Source organism: Mugil cephalus, chromosome 23, assembly GCF_022458985.1.
Source record: "Mugil cephalus isolate CIBA_MC_2020 chromosome 23, CIBA_Mcephalus_1.1, whole genome shotgun sequence".
In the NCBI taxonomy this organism is placed as follows: Eukaryota; Metazoa; Chordata; class Actinopteri; order Mugiliformes; family Mugilidae; genus Mugil; species Mugil cephalus.
Window position 1 is genome coordinate 1,882,935 of NC_061792.1, and position 19,486 is coordinate 1,902,420.

Consider the following 19,486-nt stretch of genomic DNA (forward strand, 5'->3'; position numbering starts at 1 on the left):
ATAATTGGGGGCCCAAAATGATATTGCAAAGTATTTTGGGTGATGCAATGTTTTCCAAAGTCTCCTGATGAAAATGAAAACTTTTCAGCACCTGGTAAATTTTCCCCGGCCCGGGCTCCCACCAAAATCTAACCCGTTTCCCCACCGTGTTTTGCTTTTTCCCAAAATCAGGGGGGAAAATCGGGTTGTTCAGGTTGGTATGGCCGTAAGCAATTTGGGGCCTGTGACAAACCCCAATATAAAATAATTGGGTTTAAAATCATCATTGATGTATTTTTGGGTGAAATAAATGGGTTTCCATTTTCCTGATTAAAAAAAAAAGCTTACAGCACCTGGTATTCCCAGGCAGTCTCCCATCCAAGTACTAACCAGGCACGACGCTGATTAGCTTCCAAGATCAGACGAGATCAGGCTTGTTCAGGTTGGTATGGCCGTAAGCAATGTCAAATGTCACTTAATCAGTACATATAAGTGGTCAAAATGATCATTGCATGTATTTTGATGATGTAAATGTTACCATGTCTCCTGATGAAAATGAAAGGCTTACAGCACCTGGTATAACCCAGGCGGTCTCCCATCCAAGTATTAACCAGGCCCTACACTGCCTAGCTTCCGAGATCAGACGTGTTCAGGGTGGTATGGCCGTAAGCAATGGTCACTGTCACAAACACAGTATATATAAGTGGTCAAAATGATCATTGCATGTATTTTGATGATGTAATGTTACCATGTCTCCTGATGAAAATGAAAGCTTACAGCACCTGGTATCCCAGGCGGTCCCCATCCAAGTATAACCAGTCCCACCTGTTTGCTTCCAGATCAGACGTGTTTCAGGTGTATGGCCGTAAGCAATGGTCCTGTACAAACCAAATATATAATGGTCAAAATATCATAGCATGTATTTTGATGATGTAAAATGTTACCATGTCTCCTGATGAAAATGAAAGCTTCAGCACCTGTATTCCCAGGCGTCTCCCATCCAAGTACTAACCAGGACGACCGATTACTTCCGAGATCAGACGAGATCGGCTGTTCAGGTTGTATGGCCTAAGCATTTTAAATGTACTAACATAAAAATGTCAAAATCATTGCAGATTTTGATGATGTAAAGTTACCATTCTCCTATAAAATGAAAGCTACAGCACCTGTATTCCCAGCGTCCCCATCCAAGTATACCGCCCACCTGCTTCTCCGAATCAGACGGGTGTCAGTTTGGTAGCGTAAGCAATGTCTGTCACAAACATATATAAAGTGGTCAAAATGATCTTCATGTATTTTATGATGTAAATGTACCATGTCCCTGATAAAATAAATTTACAGCACCTTATTCCAGGGTCTCCCATCCAAGTAACCAGGCACCTGCTAATTCGAGATCAACAGATCGGCGTGTCAGGTGGTATGGCCTAGCAATTAATGTACAAAGCAGTTAAAATAAGTGGTCAAAACCCTTGCATGATTTTGATGATGTAATGTTTCCGTCTCCTGATGAAAGAAAGCCAGCACCTGTATCCCAGGCGGTCTCCATCCAATACAACCAGCCACAGCTGTTCCGAATCAACGAGATCGGGCGTGTTATTGTATGCCTAAGCAATGTCAAATGTCACTAAGCAATATAAAGTGCAAAAATCATTGCAATGTTTTTGATGTTAATGTACCAATGTCCGAGAAAAGAAAAGCAAAAAGCACCTGGTATAGGTGTTCCCATCCAATTACTAACCCAGCCCCGCCATGTTAACTCCAAATCCATACACTGGAATGTTCGGTTTTGGGAGCCTTTAACAATTTGCCAAAAGATATATATAATGTCAAAATACTTTCTGTTTTTGTGATGAATTACCAGTCCTTGAAAAAAAAAACTTCACAATGTATCCGGGTCTCCATCAAGTACTAACAGGCCACACGGGCTTGATAAAACAGATCAGCGTTCAGGTTGGTATGGCCGTAAGCAATGTAAATGTCACTTAATCAGTACATATAAGATGGTCAAAATGATCATTGCATTATTTTGATGATGTAAATGTTACATTCTCCTGATGAAAATGAAAGGCTTACAGCACCTGGTATACCCAGGCGATCTCCCATCCAAGTATTAACCAGCCCTACACTGCCTAGCTTCCGAGATCAACAGACGTGTTCAGGTGGTAATGGCCGTAAGCAATGGTCCACGTCACAAAACACAGTATATATAAGTGGTCAAAATGATCAATGCATGTATTTTGATGAGTAAATGTTACCATGTCCTCCTGATGAAAATGAAAGGGTTACAGCACCTAGTATTCCCAGGCGTCTCCCATCCAAGTACTAACCATGGATCGACCTGCTAGCTTCCGAATCAGACGAGATCGGGCTTGTTCAGGTTGGTATGGCCATAAGCAATTCAAATGTAACTAAGCAGTAATAATAAGTGGTCACACAGATCATTGCATGTATTTTGATGATGTAAATGTTACCTATGTCTCCTGATGAAAATGAAAAGCTTACAGCACCTGGTATTACCCAGGCGGTCTCCCATCCAAGTACTAACCAGGCCCGACCATGCTATGGCTTCCGAGATCAGACGAGATCGGCGTGTTCAGTTTGGATAGCCGTAAGCAATGTCAAATGTCACTAAAGCAGTATATATAAGTGGTCAAAATGATCATTCCATGTATTTTGATGATGTAAATGTTACCATGTCTCCTGATGAAAATGAAAAGGTTACAGCACCTGGTATTCCCAGCGCGGTCTCCCATCCAAGTACTAACCAGGCCTTACACTGCTTAAATTCCGAGATCAGACAGATCAGGCGTGTTCAGGGTGGTATGGCCGTAAGCAACAATTAACTGTCACAAACGCAGTATATATAAGTGGTCAAAATCATCATTGCATGTATTTGATGATGTAAATGTTACCATGTCTCCTGATGAAAATGAAAGCTTACAGCACCAGTATTCCCAGGCGTCTCCCATCCAACTACTAACCAGGCACAAAACTGCTTACTTCCGAGATCAGACGAGATCGGGCGTGTTGAGTTTGGAATGGCCGTAACCCAAAGTCAAATGTCACTAAAGCAGCATATATAAGTGGGCAAAATGATCATTTCATGAAATTTTGATGATGTAAATGTTACCATGTCTCCTGATGAAAATGAAAAGCTTACAGCACCTGGTATCCCAGGGCTCCCTCCGTCCAACCCAAGTACTAACCAGCCCACCTGCTAAGTTCCAATCACAGAATGGGTGTTCAGTGGTAAAGGCCTAAAGCCAATTGCAGCTTACAAAAGCAGTATATATAATTTGGGCAAAATATCATTGCATGTATTTTGATGATGTAAATTTACCATGTCTCCTGAGAAAATAAAAACTTACAGCACCTGGTATTCCCCGGCGTCTCCCATCCAAGTACTAACCAAGCCCGAAAGCTTTGGCTTCCGAGATCAAACGAGACAGGGTGTTCAGGGTGGTATGGCGTAAGCAAAGGGGATGTACAAATCAGTAAATAAGTGATCAAAATGATCATTGCGTGTATTTTGATGATGTAAATGTTACCATGTCTCCTGATGTCTCCATGTCTCCTCGTAAGCAACCAGATCAGCTTCAGGGGTATGGCCGTAAGCAACGCTAGCTGTCACAAACGCAGTATATATAAGTGCTCAAAATCATCATTGCATGTATTTGATGATGTAAATGTTACCATGTCTCCTGATGAAAATGAAAACCTTACAGCACCTGGTATTCCCAGGCAGTCTCCCATCCAAGTACTAACCAGGCCCGACCATGCTTAGCTTCCGAGATCAGACGAGATCGGGCTTGTTCAGGTTGGTATGGCCGTAAACAATGTCAAATGTCACTAAAGCAGTATATATAAGTGATCATAATGATCATTGCATGTATTCTGATGATGTCAATGTTACCATGTCTCCTGATGAGAATGAAAAGCTTACAGCACCTGGTATTCCCAGGAGGTCTCCCATCCAAGTACTAACCAGGCCCTACACTGCTTAGCTTCTGAGATCAGACGAGATCGGGATTGTTCGTTTTTTTTTTTTGTTTTTTTATTAGTCTTAAATCACAAATTTACACGTCAAGTCAACTTTTGCACATAGACCAGAAAAGAAACAAACCTATCGTAGTTCTCATGAATGTATCAAAAGAAAAATCAAAGAATCAAGCTCAATAAAAAAAAAAAAAAAATCCAACTCTCACCAAGTCAACAAAACTTCCCCCTTTTCGCCATAACAAATAAACTTATTCCCACTCATGAAAAATTTCCTCACCTCCTCTCCCCCATACTTGCAGTTCAGTTCAGTATCTCTTTTCATTGTTGTCTTAAACAGATCTTTAATTTGTACATTTCTCCCTTCAAAATGAGCATAATTCCTTCTATATACAACCGCCAATTCTCTGGCATGGCTCAAAGTGTAGTTGAATTAACCACAAAATTATCACAGTCATTTTCTTTTCAAGTAAAACCAAACAAAAAAGCTATCCTCACCCCACCTTCAGCTCTGTATGCCCAAGTCGCCAATGATTCCTCAAAAAGTTTTTTCAAGGAAACAAAGAAATCAACTAACTCAAAACAATCCAAAAAAAATAGTGCAAAAAACTCTCATGGCCACTTTTACATACATCACACATTTGCAACCTTTTTAACACATAGCATTTTTATTTATGAAACCCACATATATATATTCTGTTATGTTTTATAAGGAAATCGTTATTTTTTTTCCACACTCCTAAACAGTTATATTATATATTCCCATTCACCCATATCCTTCTTTGACATCCAAATCGTCGAACACGCCTGCCCCAAACATGCTCTGCTGCTGGCTCTTTTATCACATCTGCTATTAACCATTTCCTTATAGCCCTTTTATCATCTTCAACATTGCAAAGAGGCATTTCTTCTCTTTTTCAATCATCATACATCTTAGGTGTACGCATTGTCTTGCTTAATCACACAGTCTCTATTTATAATATTTGTCCATACTCCAAGGTATAACTACTTTTAATCCGCTCATATATTCTACTGACTTTTTCTTTGCTTTCATACCCATCAAAATCACACCACAGAATCATAAATACAATCAATCTCAAAAAAACCCCGGGATGACCTCAAAAAATAATATCCTTGACTTGTTTAATATGTTGCCACCATGAATTGAGGATCATACAGACTTTTATTATTATATTTAAATTTCACATGAGAAACAAGGTAGTTAACAAACATTTGCAACCCATCACACTCATATTCTACTTTTGGTAGAAATTTTCTCACGCTTCAAACACCCCCCTGTAATAACTCTGGGATTTTAAACTGTCATTGATTGTTTAAACCCATAAACAAACCATAGACTCCTATCCACCCACTTTCAATATCCACATATTTCCTAAAAACACTCCTTCCATCCATAGTCAATCCACGCTCCATGTAAAATTTTTTGGATCGTTCTTACACTCTTATTGCCATTTCATTTTTCATTTCCAAATCAAGAGCTTCAGCCCACCCTCCCTCTTTTCTTCCCTATCAAAAGTTTTTTTGTGCAATTTATCACCCCTTTCCCCCTCCCATATAAAGTCACCAAATAGTATATGGTTTAACACATTCATAACCCACTCTGCATGTCTAACACTCTCAACACATACACACAAACTGAGAATAACAAAATATTTCACCACCATCACTTTTCCTTTCAGTTTAAGTTTTTCTCCCCCTCCATAGTGTACATACTTGTTTTTAATCTATTAACACTCCAGTCCTGTCTCATCACTAGGCCTCTTGCTTGCCACCCCCAGACACACTCCCAACACCTTCATGTATTTCTCCTCCACCCTTAAGCCCATTTCTATCCTCTCTACATCTCCAATGTGCATGATCTATGATTTAGTTTTGTTGATTTTTGCTACTGATGCCCTTCCATATTTTTCTATTATCTGTAGCACCCTTTTCACATTGTTGTTGTCCCTGACCGTAATAGTTGTGTCGTCTGCATATTGATTGATGACAACAGGTCCTCCATAGGCAACTAAGCGCGCCTTATCTCGCCCTCCTTGTGCAGGGTTTTGATCAAGCATCGGCCAGGAGGCTCAAGCAACTAGTGTTCAGTGACAATTGTGAGTGGTTGGCGGGGTGAGACAAGGGACAGATCCCTGTCTCACTGATCTCTCCACATCGAAAAGGGGGTTAGAGAGGGTGACCGCGAGCAGCGCGCGCGTGGAGAGAGCGCGCGCGGGGGACGCGGCTCGCTCGGCACTGTCATACACCTCTTTACCCGATCCCACCATCCGCTCCCCGTACGCCGAAGCGTGTTTCAGACCAGTAATCTAAAACAAGGGTAATCTGTGGTCTACTAGCGAGATCAAAGGCCATTAAATCGCAGAGAGCAAGTGAGCGCGCGAGCACGAGAGACGAGCCGCGGCCCTTTCCCATCCTCTTCTTGCGAGTGTGTTCTATTGAATCTCCAGTGATGAGATGTGCGAGAGTGAGTGAGGAGACTGCTATGTACTCTTTTCGCGGGTATGGCGCTGGTGAGAGGAGCGAGCGATTGCGGTGAGAGAGTGTAGAGCGAGATAAGAGAGGAGCGCGAGAGATCACTCCAAAGAGAGCGATCATAGAGAGAGCTCGAGTGTGACTTGAGAGAGAGAGTATCAGAGTGTATCGAATAATCTGTATCACACAGCAGAGGCGAGAGGAGATTGGCCTGTGATGAGTTTTTAGCGCCAACATCTAACCTACTTAGCGCTGAGATCTTTTTGTATATTATTGGCTATACACATGGTAACAAAATTTACAAAACACACACTACCCCATCCTATTCTGCACTTGCCCATGTACACACACTCACACACCTGGAGTGAGAGAAGCGGGGAGAGCTAACGGCGAATTTGTGCTACCTAGCGAATTTTTTGACTAGAGCGCTTTGTTCCATTTCGAGAGCCCTAACCCAGCAGCGTGGTCGCGGGCGTCTTGCGCTACTGGTTCAATACATCATATGGCCTCTATAACCGTCAGGCTCTATTTATGTCTCTAGCATCATTTGCAAGTTCCATCTTCACGCATGATTGTCCTTTCATACACTTTCACATCACGTCTTCTATGCTGTCATGGATCTATGTCCTCGCCATTTCTTTGAGTGATCCCCATAAATTGATTGTCAATTTCAAGTAAGCGAATAATTGTTTTTTATATATCTAACTACGAATACGGTTTGTGTATGTTTTTTTAATTGTTGGTAGGGTTATAGTAGGTTTGAGTTTGTAGATATTCACATTTTAATTAATTAACATTGTATAATGCATTTGATTGTTGGAGGTTCTCGAAGAAGCGCTCCTTAAACATTACTCTATGGCGAGCGAAGAGCGCACATCTCGTTATGCGAGAGTAATCTTGTGCTCCACATAATTGTTTTAGTATATCATAACCCTCCTCATTGTCCTCTTTATGATAGCGCGTCGAGTGCCCTCAATTTTTGTTGATCATGCGCGCAGAGTTTCTCCTTCATCATTGTTCTCATTTTCATTTTGCTTTCTAGATGCATGTTGAGTGAGAGAGTGTAGAGAGAGAGAGCGAGAGAGGTGAATTCTTACTCCCATCGTCCCCACCCCTATGCTGTCGTCTAGCCTCGTCATTTTTCTTTAGACACTCCTTTTCTCCTATTCTCTCGTCTATCAAATACAGAATCGTATCTGTACTCCTCCTTATTGCAAGAGAGAATCTGCGTTAATATCCACACCCTCCATCCTACCTCTTCATCACACACCACCTTAATCAAAGCGCGAACCCCATCATGTCACGTGAAACTATTTATCTTGATGCCTTATTTTGTCTGCGAGTAGCAGCGCGAGAGATAAATGCCATACATAGTGCAAACGAACCAAACGACTCAATCTATCACACTAACTTATTTGTTTTAAACCCCGTCTCGCATCTAGCCTCCTTGCGTATTCTCTCTCTCTTGGTCTCTCATCACCATGCACATAAGCCCCATTTTCTTCCACTACTCGACAGCAAGAGTTTACTCGCGTCTTTCCATCTGAGAGATATCAAGCGAGCGCCTAGAGCACCTACATCTAGACACTACCGAAGAATATAGATGAAGTCCCCAACGACGTAAGTACACTTCCTGCAATTAGAGAGGAGGAGTCTAGAGAGAGCGAGTGGACGAGCGTAAACACCATGCGAACAGCGAGAGAGTCATATTCTATATTTTGGAACGTATATATTTAATAAAAAAATCTGAATTCTATTTCTCTATAATTAAATTCTATCACCAAAAATCTCCTACGTCATCTCTATATACCTCTTTTATGTCTTCGACAACATCCTTTTACACACATTACTTAATTGCGTACCCCCCCTTTGCATTTCTAGCCCCATTTAATTGTATATATAGCTCCTTCCATTCCTCTCTTATTTCTTTAAAACTATGTCCTCCGTCCCAATCTAGTTTCTTGAATAACATAATTATAACGCTAGTGCGTGTGACGCGAGGCAAAGAGCAATTAGTGCTCACTTTTAGAGAGTTACTCTAGCGAGAGACGAGTTCGAGATAGCCCATTTGCGTTAACAGAGGTTATTGAGTGTGCGCCGCATGACGTAGCAAAACTGAAGAGCGCGAAACACAGAAACCGTAAAGCGTAGCGCGACATCTGAGCGTCCAACGCTATACAATCACATACCGACACACACACGTTCCTTTTCGCATCCTCCTACACACACACACACACACACAGGAGCGCCTTCCAGCTTTGCTGCAGAATCTTGAAAAGATATCGGGTGTTTGTCCAGCGGGCGTGTAACTGTCCGTTCTGAGACGCTCTCTGCCCAGAGCCATTTTAATACACACCCTCGTCCTGAGAGCGAGCAGAAGCTGCGCGGGTGGAGGACCCTTGTTTCGGCAGCCGGGTTCGGTTTCTCTCCACCCTCTCCATTGTGTTATAGTTGTCCCTCCACCGTGTTTCCCGCCTCCACCGACATCCTTTCCACCAGTTTTTCGATCCTCCTCTTCCTCTGCTTCCTCGAGAGCGCCCACACGGACCTGCGAGCGCGCCTTGCTAAGGTCCTCTGTTTTGAGACCTTGTCACACCTTCGCCGTCGTGGTTTTTCCCGTTCTCCTCCTTACACACACTATGAGCCTCCAACCATCTGCGCTCCAGCGCGTACACTTCTCCTCTCGCGCGCAACATCCCGTGATGAGCGAGAAGAGTGTGCGCAGCGAGCGTCTCCTCTCCGCGACGCTGAAACACTTGAAATCCGGGTGCAGAGAGCGGCGGCGGGAGTGAAGGATGTAGTCCCGCTTGATAGCTGCGCAGAGAGTCAGTGCACACTGTCAGATCTTTCAGTCATGTAATCACAGCTGAGAAATGCACAACACACACACAGCACCCTCGTGTCTTTCAAAATTTTGTGGAGGTAGGGCAGCGATCCTGAACTTGCCGTTGAACCGACCTTTAAAAATTTCGGCCATCCGGCAATGTCTGTGCCCTCCACACACACGGCTTTTAATTGCCGGCGCGAGTGCCAACCCGCGCCATTGCATGTAAGAGCGTTTCATGACAAGCGGTGCTGTATCCTCCAGAACTACAGCGTAAGCGAGAGAGCAGGAAAGAGACAACCATTTGACGTCGCGTGCACTTCATGATACGAGTGAGCGCTACGTGCGCGTGATCACTCGCGCGAGTGTCGCACGAGCCATTTAATTCTTATGCTCGTCAATCAACGAGTGCCGATCCCGGGTGCACTATCCTGTCCATGGAGGGGCAAACGCGCAAATTGAGAGTAGATCAATTTCTTTGTCCGTCTTCATACTACAACCTAAAAATTGAGCGCGCCACACTCCCTTCTTCACAGCACCCTTCGAGGCAAAGAGCCATTACACCAGGCAATTGACTGCGTATCTCACTCCCACCAGGGACGCCGCCGCGACTTCACCACAGGCACCCGAGCGCTCAAACTTTTTTGTGTTGTGCGCAGCGTGCCTCTCCATCGCTGCCACATCGTTCATTGTGCTCTTCCCTCCCCTGGGATTCATTCTTATAAACTTACGCACAGATGCAGAAGAACACAGTGAGCCCGCCGGAACAGCCCAAGAGTCCAGGCCAGACAGCCAAAGAAATTTTGATAAAGGACGATCGCGAAGCGAATGACATAATGAAGGAAAACGCGAGAGCGAGCGAGTGGCACATTCTATTGCAAAAATTTGTGAGGAGTGCGCTAGAAAGAGAGAGTGGGGAAAGATTTTCCAAATTTCTTTCTGTTTCTGTGTGATAATTTTCTTTTTCTCCCACTCTTGGTTTGTTTTTCATTTAGGATAGCCTCGATCAAAACATTGTTTCACACTTAACGCGCGCGTTTCAATCTTGAGGTGTCAGCGATAGCGTGTTGAATCTATGACACGTGCCGTTCCGATGGTACTAGTGATATGATAATATATGTCGTCAGATAATAGGCATTTGCAGACCAAGAAATCACACTACCACTCCTACCAACTGTATGAGTATTGTGAAAAAATAGTAAGTATATGTAATTTTTTTGGTACCTTTAACATATTTACTTTTTTATATATTTCTCGCTCTCGCCTTGTTTTTTGTTTTGTTTATCATTTTGCATTGGTCCCTGTAAAACCTTCATTTCCCACGGGGAATAACGTAAAGTATTCCTGCCTTAAGTTATCTATCTATCTTCTCTATTCAAAGATTCAAGTGATTCTACATCTAATGAAAACTAACTGGGTCTTTTTATTTCATTAGATCTCTCATTTAAACATGTCTCATAATAGTCCACGTTAAGCATAAAACAATTAAAAAGAAGGAGCTGTTCGAACATAGTTCTGTATTTGTGCGCAACTATTTAACGCTGTAACACGAGAGCGCGTGCGCGATCCGCCCGGGCTACCACCTCAGAGCGTTTGGGGTTTGCTGTAATTGCGCCCGACACACACAAACGCACACAACACAAAGCTAATAGTTAGCGCTGAGACGACGCGAGAGATACATCATATGGTGATAGTAGCGCGGGCACACAGCGTGATAGCGCTGTTAATTAATACGGTGAGCCAGCTAGACCATTAGCGAGTAGAGCGCGCAGAGAGTGAAAATACGATAAGAGGAATCAGCCGTCACATGATTTAAACTGCGCGAGCGAGAGCGACTCTCGAACAAACATATTGATTATACATTGGTGGATGAGGCTTAAACAAACCTTTTACACACAGTTAGGGGATGCATGTTGGTCAAGCGAGAGAGAGAGGAGCGATATTTTTCATCTACTCTCTCGCGACACACACGAGCGACTGAGAGCGTGCACTGGAGAAAGTTGTGCAGAAATAACATACATGCACACGTGAGTTAGTCGTTACATGGCATATCTGTAGAGGCCCGTTATCATCTAGAGTGCGAGTACTACACGACACAACCCCCAACAAAAAACTCCAACCTCGACAAAAGACACCTCCAACCCACCCCGACAACTAACTCACGCTCCTACCAGAGAATCAAGGGCCGCCAACGACACCCACACAATCTTCCTTTGATGAGGTCTCTCAAATTGTTTTTCCCCTTGATGATGATGTCATTAAATGTTTTCCTTTGATCATGATGGAATAGAAAATCTTTGCCTTTGATCCTTATTGAAAGTTTGTTTTTATACAAACCTAGGTGGCTCCGTAATTCGTTAGACATTTCAAACTGAAAGCAGCGAGACAAGCAAACACGGCGCTTAACGAGGTGGTGTGGTGTCAGTCAACAAAAGCGGTTTTTTTTTTTTATAAAAACATATAAGTGGTCAAAATCATATTGCAAATGTATTATGATGACGAAAATGTTCCTTGTGTCCCCTGATGAAAATGAAAGGCTTATCAGAACCTTGTATTTTCCAGGCAGCCTCCATTCAAGTACTAACCACCAATCCTGACCATGCTAACTCCGAGATCAGATGAACTTGGGTTTTGTCTCATGTGTATGCCCTGTAAGGCATTTTGTCAGTCACAAAAGCAGTATATATAAAGTGGTCAAAATGAGAGATCAATTGGCAGTATTTTTGATGATGTAAATGTTTACAATGTCTCCTGATGAAAATTGTAACAAATTCAAAGCCGCCCTCTCAGAGGAAAGAGTTTGCACTTTCAGGCAATTCCCAGACGTGCTCCCTACTGAATATTCAGCTCTGTTCTGCTGTGATGGAGTGTATTGTTCTGCCATTGAATCGCTTGTCAATCGGTGGGAATGTTTTGTTAAAACTTTGGACAGAAAATCATTGAACCATGCTCCTATTCAGTGTGTTCCGTTATGTCCTAGGTCTGCAGTCCAATTTGTGTAACTCTGAGAAGCACTAAAGAATGTACAGATCCTACAGAGGCTTGTTATAAAACAAACTTTCAGTAAGATCAAAGGCAAAGATTCTATGCCATCAAGGCCAAAGGAAAAGATTTGATAAAGGACAGAATTCTATGACATCATGAAAGGAAAAACAATCTATGGCACATTCTATTAAATTTTGTGAGGAGGCAAAAGGAAGAGAGAGTTGTGGAAAGATTTTCCCCAAATTTCTTCTGTTTCTGTGAACATATTCTTTTCTCCCACTCTGGATGAGTTTTCATTTAGGATCCCTCGCTCAAAGTTTTCATTAGACACCTCAATCGTTGGAGTGACACATAGTGATATCTATAACACTGCCGTCCGAATGTCTATTGATATGATAATATATGTCCTTCAGATTTTGGCATGAGCAACCAAAATTCACTACTAACCACTCTTCCTACTATACCTACTGTATCAGTATTAGTTAAAAATAAGTAGTAGATGTAATTATTTTTTACCTTTAACATATTACTTTTCTATAGTTTCTCTCCTTTGGGCATTGGTTTGTTTAATCATTTGCATTGTCCTGTAAAACCTCCATTATCTCCACGGTAATAACGTAAAAATAGTCCTGCCATATCTCTAATATCAAGATTCAACTGTTTCAGTACATCTGAATGACGAACTAACTGCTGGTGTCTTTTATATAATTTCATAGTTCACTCTTTTATACATGACTCATAAAAATCCAGCATTAGAACATAAACAATAAAAAAAGAATGGAGGCTGTTCGACTATAGTTGTGTTGTACAACTATTTAACACAGCTGCACCAGTTCGCATCATCACAAACGGCTACCACCTCAGACGTTGGTTTGCTGTAATGCCCAAAAGAAACGCAAACACAGAACTAATTTACATAATACTTACATCATTGTGTAGTAAAGCCACAAGTAGCGCTGTTAATAGGTTCCAGCTAGACCACCCCCCAATTTTTTATATGTTTTTTTTTTACCTCAGAGGGAAATACGATAAAGAATCAGCCGCACATGATTTAAAAACTACACGTGACCACAAACAATTGATAAACAATGAGGATGAGGCCTTAGAACAAACCTTTACACACAGTTATGGGAGCATGTTAGGTCTAAATTTTGTGTATTGTTTTCCGGCGCAAACGTACAGACGCAACGAGCGACATACATGGCGCGCACATGGAGTAACGTTAACATCCCATACGTAGTTTCCGTGCATGCTTCACGCACATACAAAAGAAACGATGGATGAAACAGGGCGATGACGTCATGTGATGTCTTCATTGATGATGTCCCATTGTTTTCCTTTGATGAATGATCCTCCAATTGTTTTTATTCCTTTGAAATGATGTCATGAAATGTTTCCTTGATCATGATGGCATAGATCTTTTGCCTTTGATCTTATTGAAAGTTTGTTTTTATACAACACATAGGAGGGTCCGTAGATTCTGTTAGACTTCTTCAAACTGAAAGCAAGCGAGTGAGACAAGCAAACACGGGTGTCTTACGAGGTGGTATGGTGTCAGTCACAAAAGCGGTACATATAAGTGGTCAAAATCCAATATTGCATGTATTATTGATGTGTGAAATGTTCTGTGTCCCCTGATGCAAATGAAGGCTTACATGACTTGGCGTTGTTCAGGTTGGTTATAGTGGCCGTAAGCAATGTTCAAACATCACTAAAGCAGTATAATATAAGGGTCAAATGATCATTGCATGTATTTTGATGAAATTGTAAATGTATCCAATAGACTCCTGATTGAAAATGAAAGCTTACCAGCACAACCTGGTATTTCCCAGGCGGTCTCCATCCTAGCTACTACAACCAGGCCCGCCTGCTTAGACTTCCGAGATCAGACGTGTATCCGGTGGTATGGAGCCGTAAGCAAACTTAACTGTCCACAAACGCAGTATATATAAGTGGTCCAAATCATCATTGCATGACTTTTTGTTTTTGAGCTGAAGCTTCTACAATAATCCAGTCTGTCAGGAAGTAGAGTCAGAATGTAACAGTAATATGAATCACAGACAAAAACAAGGCGACACGGTCCAACCAGGGTTTGGATGTGATTTGTGTTTAAACTGAACACTGCCTGAGATTGGCTTATCGTGAAAGGCCTACTGCACCTGAGCCAATCATCATCACTGTGGGAACAGTAAAATGTATGCGTGCTCATGAGTGCCTTAATAATCAGGTTTAATTACAATAAGTGATTCACTATGCAATATATGGGACATAATCACTGGAACAGAATACACCTGAACATGTACTGTACTGCGTGCAGAAGTGGAAAACACTGAAGGCCTGTATGAGAGGATTTGTATTGAGAACAAACCATGTACTTAAAGGTCACAATGTATTCTCTGAAGATGTCCTCGCGGAGTGGAGCAGGACGGGCGCCGGACACAAATCTAACAGATAAAGTGTGTCAAAGAGGAGAAGAAGATGGGGCAATCAGGAGTAGTGAACAAACACCTAGACTGTAGGAATATAAAAGGAACTTGCTCCCGCTAGGGCAACTCAGATCCAACTCATATCTTTGTATGTACGTGGTCTCCCACACTCCTGCAGAACTGTAATAATACTCGTACTCCACGTCATTCTCTCGACTCTTTATTCCTCACATCACGACCCCGGAAGAGAGGAAAGCAGGGCTAAATTCCTCCTCAACAATTTGGGGGGCTCGTCCGGTATGTGAAGGAAGAACGGAGCGAGGACATTGACTAAACGATCGACACACAACGGCGAAAAGAGACAGAGCGCTCAGAGACTAAGGTAAGCAGAACCTGTTTATCGAATCTTGCATTATTGGCAACACACGTAAATAAAAAAGGTACTCTCTAAGTCCGGAAATGTGCCATCAGTAAAAGACGAACAGACAGTAAGCGTGCGTGAAGTGAAACAAAGTAACAAGGTTCCTGAAGAAGAAAAAAGAGAAAAAAGGAAAAGCGCAAAAGACGTAAGTGCATTCTAAATTGTAGCAGGGATAACAGTCGACTATCCTGCGTGGCGACCCACCGTTGGCTCGACGTGTGTCACGGAGTGATCTGGGTTTAGGGCCCCGAGGTTGAGGGGACCCTCAAATTACCTGAAAAGGACCTAACTTGGGATTAGGCATATAGAAAATCTGAAATACAGATTGTATGGTTTGAGTCCAATGGGGTTTATAGTCCCCCTAAAGTAAATATCTGAAATTACAGATTGTTGTCTTGAGTCCATGGTCTTTATAGTCCCTAAATTAGTAATACTGAAATTAACAGTGGGGGGGTTTGAGGCCCTGGGGTATCTCCCCTAAAGTCGTAATATCTGTGCGTACTAATAAGGTGTAATTCCTGTTGAACGGGACTAGCCCTCACGAAGAAAGTCGCATATAAGAATTCGGCAATAAAATTAGAAAGAGAAGTAGTGGCGTCTTGGGTTGGGATTGTAATATAATAAATTATATGTATGAGCTCTAATCGTTTGTCTTTTTGTGTTTGTGCGTTTCGCACTACGAGATAGTCAAAAAAAATACGTGTGAAAATACGGGTGGAGAAGATCTGAGGTGTCAGGAGCGGCCGTGAGTACACTAATAGTGATCTGAAGTGATATGACAAACTGAGAGCGGAAACCTAGCGTGACAACACAAACTCTCAGTGTGACGGGAAACCTAAAACGGTGGCACAAGTCACTAGAGTATCACTCAGGCAATCGTACTCAAACAGTCGCTCCAAAGGGCTTGTGGTTCGGGTGTATTCCATAAATTCACACGTCTGCCTCAGAACTAAATAGAGAAGAACAGCATAATGGAAGGAGAGTTTGAGAGAGAAATCGACGACGGGGGTTGGAGCCGTCCGCGGCTCTGCGTGGGTGACCTTGGGAGTACAAATAATAATATGATATCCTTGCAGGAGAAAGCCGTTAAGTGATAAGAAGGATAAAACTAAGAAACTAGCGAAGCTAAAAAAAGTGAAACAATTGGTTCGGGTTTAAAGGGAAACTTATAAGATAAGGGGCCTTAAGTAGGCAAATGGTTTTTGTGGGAAAAAGACAAAAGAATGTGAGGATAATAGCAGATCTGGTAGAGCAGGGAAAACAAGGCTGGTTCTGTTGCCAGAAGTCCAGAATAAAAACTGAAAACGTAGCCCAGGGACAAGGCACGACGGGACTGGAACGGAGCTCGGCGGTTCTGGTGAGGCAGAGTACTTACCGCACCTACATTCGGCGTGACAAGGAAAAGGAACTAAAGGAGGTCCAAAAGAATTGGTAAGCCACATCAAAGACAACCCACACCTTGATCCTTCCTCCATACGCCCACCCTAAGACACCGCACACCCCTGCATGTTACCACCACTTTACACGTAACAGAAGGTACACTGAGACAGACGATGTAGCCACAGGAGAAATTGCAAGCCCACACCTGCACTGGTGAGCACTGACTAAGACTGCCATCCTCCTAATGACAGCCGAAGACCAGTCCTGACAAAACCCACCTCCAAGACCCCATAGTCAGTGACCAGCAGAGACACGATACAGAGAGTAACATTCCCAAATGACTCCGTTCCAGGACCTGCCAACAGCGAGAACATGGTGACATTGACTATAGAGCATACAGGGAACGGAGGAAGAGGTTAAGTCGAGAGAGGGACATCCACCCATACAGCGAGTCTAAAGAAATTGCGAGGACCAGGGCAAGCAGAGTTGAAGCAGGACCAATTACGAAAACCAGGATAGAAACGAGACTCAACGCCCCGCGATAGCACTGAACGTTATGTGGGACCTGAACGAGGGAGAGGAGTAGTAAGCCTCCAAGTGACAGAGCAGCAGCGTTTTACAGGAAAAGGCAGCTATGAGGGCCAGACTAGGGATGTCGGAGTTAAATGGAAAATGAAGGGCAGAATGGAAAGAGAAACAGGCCACAGCTGATGAGGAGGAGGAGCAGATTGCAAGAACTATAAAGAGAAGTAGAAAAGGCATCAGAGAGACTGAGGGCCATATGGAAAGACTATCAAATCTGGTGGCTGAACGCCAGGGGAACGCAGACGAATCAGTGAGGGACAGAGAAATGGGAGAGTCCATGGAACGAAAGACCCATCAACATCTGGCTACTATGCCCCTACAAAGCACGGCCGGACAACCTGACAAAGACAAACCGTTTACTCTTTAGGGGACATCCAACTATAGTAAGACAAACTGCCCTGTAGTGGAGGGAGGCAAACAGGTGGTTGACAAACTGACTCTCTGCGACCGCGGGACAGAAATTACTCTAGGGTACTTTAGAGCTGTGCAGCAAGATGAATGACAGGGGTGACCTGCGTGACATAGAGACGGACCCAACACTAAGGGTTGCCTGACAAATGCACCATTTACGAGACAAAGCACTGCGATCGGAAGGCCATTTCGAGACAAAATAAAAGTGGACAAAAACAAAATAAAAAATAAATAAATAATCAGACAAAGAAATAAAATAAAAAAGGAAATAGCGAAACAAAATCCCACACGAATCTCCCCCCACCCCACGCCCACCTCCGCACCCACCCACCACACCCCCCACCATGGGGACCCCCCCCCCCCCCCCCTCACCTCCCCGACACCCACCCCTGCGCACCTCCCTTCCCGCACCTCTACCATCCACACACACACCCCAACACCCACCCCTTTCCATACACCCCCCCACACCCCTACACCCCACCCCGCCACTCCATCACACCTCCCGCCGCCCCTCCCCGCGACCAGCACCCCCCCTTCCCCCCCCCCCTCCTTCACTAAACTCCCCAACCCCTGTTTTTTACACCTGGGGGGGGGCGGGGGAGTAAAAGTGCGGGTTGATAACTCTCCTCTCCCACCATCACAACCCACCTACAACCTAACACACTTCACCCCCCAACCCCCCCCGTCCTACCCCCCCCTCCACCACCAACTCCACCCCACACACCCTCTTCCCCTCCACCCCCCCCACGCACACCACCCGCCACAGCGAAGGTGACCCCCGAACAGAGCCCAAGAGAGTTTCTTACGCAGGCAAAGACTCACTGTGTGAGCACCAACCGGCTGTCACCCAGGAAAGAAATCAGATACAAAGTGAGTGGGTTTAGACAGGAGGCCGAACTAGAAGGGTCCCGGAATCTGTTAGAAATACGATGAAAACAACCTGACATGCAAGGGAGTGACGCTCACTCTGGAAAAAAACATCTCGACCATCACCTACACAGCCACACCAGACCAAGTACTTAAAAGAGGGCCAAAGAGATAACTTACAAGCAGGCGCAGCTGATTAAGAGATTACAAATAGCTTACGCTAGAAATAAAGTTGAAATGACAAAAAAAAAGAAAAAACCGTGCCCCAAGATAATGGTGTCTACGTACCGAACCTCAACCAATACCTCTGCTTTGTTCCCGGTTCCTCCATGGGCGCCACAGCCACCCGCTCTATCCACTGGTTCCACCAGGAGGCCTACTTCAGAGGTACTTACCAAAGGCAGGGACGGGCGACTAGGGGCTGGGTCCAGAGGAGACACTGGAGGGGCTACGGAGGGTCCTCGTCCCTGCCTATACCTGTGTGGAGACACGATGCACTGGCCCAGAAACTGCCCACACAGACCAACACCCACCCCCACACGAGGAGGTTGGAATACGCGCCTCGAGGGGAGGCCCTTGGCTACACCTCCGGCCACCACGGCCTCCCCTGCGCCACCATGGCCGCCAGCGCACCGCCAGGGGTAGTGTACTCAATTTCCCGCCTGGGGTGACGACTGTGACTATCCCCAATACGAGTGACACACCCCACAAGGGGACCCCGACAACACCCAAACGGCAGAAAACCGTTGTTGACAATGCAGGTGGGCCCAACATACCTCTACCATTCCTAGTGGGACACAGGGCTACAGTGTCCACAATCGACCAGGCACCACAGAACACTCTATCGAAAAATCTATCACACTATGGGGTTATTGGGTCTCTGGGTAAAGGACACTCTTCTGCCATTCAACCAAACACATTACGCACAAATTGTGCACACCAGGTTCTACAACACCCGTTCCGTGTTCTCCACCCCAGCTGGGTTCCAACTAACCTACTGGGCAGGGATCTGCTCATTAAACTCGGTGGCGACAATCCTGTGATCAGCTACGGCCTCCAAGTCCATCTACACAGACGGAACCCGTCTGCCAAGTCTGGCGGTCCAACAGGTCTCGGGCC

The 19,486-nt window shown here is 44.1% G+C and overlaps 1 protein-coding gene and 4 pseudogenes across 1 annotated transcript in view; 1 reads left to right on the forward strand and 4 right to left on the reverse strand.

Annotated features, from left to right (window-relative positions):
* The window catches only part of LOC125001199 (NLR family CARD domain-containing protein 3-like), a 283,132-nt gene that overhangs the window by 46,317 nt on the left and 217,329 nt on the right, over window positions 1-19,486 (forward strand). The gene's annotated exons all lie outside the window — the stretch shown is intronic.
* On the reverse strand, window positions 321-439 carry LOC125002260 (annotated as a pseudogene).
* LOC125002580 lies at window positions 2,695-2,813 on the reverse strand (annotated as a pseudogene).
* LOC125002774 lies at window positions 2,914-3,029 on the reverse strand (annotated as a pseudogene).
* LOC125001532 lies at window positions 3,696-3,814 on the reverse strand (annotated as a pseudogene).